Source organism: Echinops telfairi, unplaced genomic scaffold (genome assembly GCF_000313985.2).
Source record: "Echinops telfairi isolate 266 unplaced genomic scaffold, ASM31398v2 ScPeMD7_7404;HRSCAF=8442, whole genome shotgun sequence".
Classification (NCBI taxonomy): Eukaryota; Metazoa; Chordata; class Mammalia; order Afrosoricida; family Tenrecidae; genus Echinops; species Echinops telfairi.
In genome coordinates this window covers 2,377,871-2,381,692 of record NW_022111304.1, presented here as the reverse complement: position 1 = coordinate 2,381,692, position 3,822 = coordinate 2,377,871, and positions in this window count along the sequence as shown.

Here is a 3,822-nt window from a genome sequence, read left to right as displayed (position 1 = left end):
GCAAATGGCCGAGTGAATCAGGAAGCTTAAAAGATGTTTTGTTGCACCATCCTCATTAAACTGGCACCGTCTGCCTTTCTACCCCCCTTTGTCCCAGCGGGGGCTGCTCTTTGTGACAGATGTTTCTCAACAGCGTGTGTGTGCGCGGGGCGGCACCTGGAAGTGTCCGGTGGCTGCTGGGTTTGGGAAGGCCATACTTGGAGATACTTAGATCATCAGGAAAAGGCAATCATTTCCCTGCCATAGACACTCCAAGTTTTAAAAGGTCAGCTCTGATCTTCCTTTGGCCAAGGAGAACCACAGTTTAATTCCCTTCTCGAACATTTCCTACCTTGCACTGAAGATAGAAAAGATTTCGAATAGAGCGATGAAAGAAATCCCAGAAGCAGCGGTTCTCAACCTGTGGGCTGTGACCCCTTTGGGTCGCCTGATTCATAACAGTAGCAAAATGACAGTGATGAAGTGGCAACGAAAACAATGTTACTGTTGGGGGGTCACCACCACATGAGCAACTGGATGAAAGGGTGGCGGCACTAAGAAGGTTGAGAACCACTGCTCAGAAGGGTTACTCAGATTTGGCACCTGAAGACCTGTTACCTTTGTTGCTGCTAAAAGGCATGCACAGTGGGTGGGTGAAGTTGCCCGGGTAGATATCTGTAATCCGGTGTAACATCGGATCTGGGAACTCATGGAATAACTACCAGGATGCCTTGGACTCTCCCTCCTTGGCACCTGAAAGCACAGTGTATAGACGCTTTTGCTTTAGATTGGATTCGAATTTTAGCAGGAAATTAAAAACAAAAAATCTGGAGCTTTCCGATTTAATGTGTTTTTTATTTTCAGCTCTGACCAATTTTTGTTTGGAAGGAGAGGGAAGAGAGCGGTGGGGTGACCTGAGGGTACAAAGGTAAGAATTGGCTCAAATATTCCCCCGCTCCCTTTCTTGTTCCTTTCAAACCATTTTATTCGGAGCGAATCCAGACATCTTAGCATTCCATAGTCAACCCCATCAAGCAGTGCTGTACGACTGCTGCCACAGTCAGTTCTGAAACATTTTCTTCCTTCTTACCCCTCTTGATATCAGTTCCCCTTGCCCCTCCCCCACCCCGGCCGGACCCGCAGGAGCACTTACTCTAGTTTTTGTCTCTATAGAGGCATCCATCCTGGGTTTCATCTACTGAAAAGCATAGAAAAACACATAACAGAGAGTCAGGAAGGCCATCAACAATGTGACAAACTACAACAGAGACAAGCCCCAATATGAAAAAAACCCAAACCAACAGAAAGTATTAAAAACAGATAAAGCACAAAGTGTATGGCAAGGGCGTTCCAATGAGAGGGTTTCGATCATTCCAGCCAGATGTTATCATTCCGATTTACTACAGTGTCTCTGCAGTACTCTCTGTCTGACCACCAGCTTGTCGGAGACGCCCTTCAGGGCCGCTGCACCTTCCACCCCTCACTCTGGGGAGACGAGGTTCTGCAGTAGGGGAACGTGGGCTATGGAGTCCTATAGAACCAAGTTCCAGCTGTTTTACTGGCTGTGTGATCTTCCTCTGTCCAACCAGGGGAAGAACAACACTGGTAGCATCAGAGCATCTTAGTTATGTAGTGCTGTCATAGCAGAACCACCACAAGGCTTTTACAAACAAATTGATTTTCTCACCATTTAGAAGGCTGGAAGTCCAAGATCAGAGTGCTGGCTCAAGGGGCAAGACCTTTCTTTGGCTCTGGGAAGGCCCTTGTCTCCTTTCAGCATCTGTCGACCCAAGATTCCTTGGAGATTTCCAGGTGCCTTGGCATCAATCTTCCCCTGAATCTAGGGGTTCCCCAGGGCAGGAACCCAAGTCCACAGCACACACTCCACTCCTGGTTCGTCTTTCTTGGTGGTAGTAGGTCCCTCTGATATCTCCTGTATTCACTTTCCCTTTATCTAGATAAAAGCCACACCCCAGGGAAACTCCCCTTACATTGGATCAGGGATGGGATGGGATTAAGGGTATGGCATTTCATCCTTAATCCTTTTACAACTGATTAGTTTATCACAGCAGATCGCCTCATGAGGATCATTGCACAAAAGCCACATTATGTGATTACCTAACTACCAAACCAGGGAATCCTGGACCAGCCAAGTCGGCACATATTTGAGGGGTGGGGATGGGGGAGATATAACTCAATCCATGGCAGATTGTTATAGGGATTAATGTCTGTACATTGCTTGCAGCTCAACCAATTCTGTTCCATTTATCTCTAATTCTCATGCATTTATCTGGTACCCCTACATGCCAGATACCTTTTTTATTGTTTCCCGCCTCCAGCCTCCACGCATCTTACCCAATACCTCTTACAGTTCAAGCCTAGGGCCCTGCTTTCTTTAATTATGTTTGTCCCACAAAATGACAACAACACATACATGAACTTTTTATGACCATTCTAACATTAGCCAAGGTTGCAGTTTCCTTTTCAGGCATTTCACTTGCTAGACAATTTTGGTTGTACATGAAAGGCAAGAAGTTAAGTTTCTGAGTTGGGACTTGATCATTCTGGGTGGGATTTTGTTCTGAGCAAAAAGTGAATGGTGTTCTTGTTTATTAAGGTCATTCAGGGATGAAGAATCTATAACCTTTACTACTCAAGCATTCTCCCCACCTCCAACTTTTAATTTTGAAAAATAACAAGCCTACAGAAAAGTTATAAGAGCAATATAATTGACACATTAATTTTTTTCCAGGATGGATCAACTGCTAATATTTTGCCCCAGTTGCTCTCTCTCTTCCTCTTCATACTCACACACAAGTAGCATGTCATATAAACATACGTAGTACATGTTCAAAATTTGCCAATTATCCAATAATGCTTTTTATAGTAAATGTTTCTTCTCAATCCAGGATTATGCATTCTATTTTGTTGTCATGTCTCTTTGGTTTCGCAGAATCTGGAAGGGGAGCCCTGGCAGTGCTGTTGAATAAGCATTGGACTGCTAATTGCAAGGTCGGTGGTTCAAACCCACCAGTCACTTCACAGGGGAGACATGAGGCTCCCTGTTCCAGTAAAGATTTATAGCCTTGGAAGCCCCATAAAGAGTTGTATGAGTCAATATTGACACAAGGCAGCGGGTTTGGTTGGTCTTAGCTTATCTGAAATATGAGTACTTACTCAACCTGTTATTTGTGACATTGATAGTTTTGAAGAGTATGGGTCATTTTTTTTTTTTAGAAAGTCACTCAATTTGAGTTGATTGTTTTCATTAGATTATGTGTTAGTCCAGGTTGACTAGAGAAATAAATCCAGAGATACTCATATGTGTGTAAGAGAGAACTTTACATCAAAGAACAATTGCACATTAAGAAAACATCCTAACCCGGTCCCGATCAAGTCCGTAAGTCCAATATTACCCATATGTCAATACTAGTCCATAAATTCCTCTTTAGACTCCTGCAGCCATGCAATGATGCCGAATGCAGGAAGACCACAGGCCTGTGGTTTGAATGTCTTGTGGATCCAGTGGTGGTGGAAGCATCTCAGTATGGGCGTGGGTTTCCATGTGGCTCCTCCAGTTCCAGGGCTGCACCAGTGTAGCTCCATGTGGCTTGTCAGCAGGAAGACGAAGCAGAGCGTGTCTCCCACCTCCTGGGCTGAATACAGGAGTTCCCAGAATCCTCAGGAGAAGGCCATGCCCACACAGAGGCCTCATTGGCTATGGCCTGATTGAAAGGCTGGACTCCACCCCTTTGCAAATTGATGGGAGATAATGTAACTATCACAGATTTGGTTTTGCACTTTTGGTGGGAATATTACATGAGAGCATTCTTCAAGACGGTG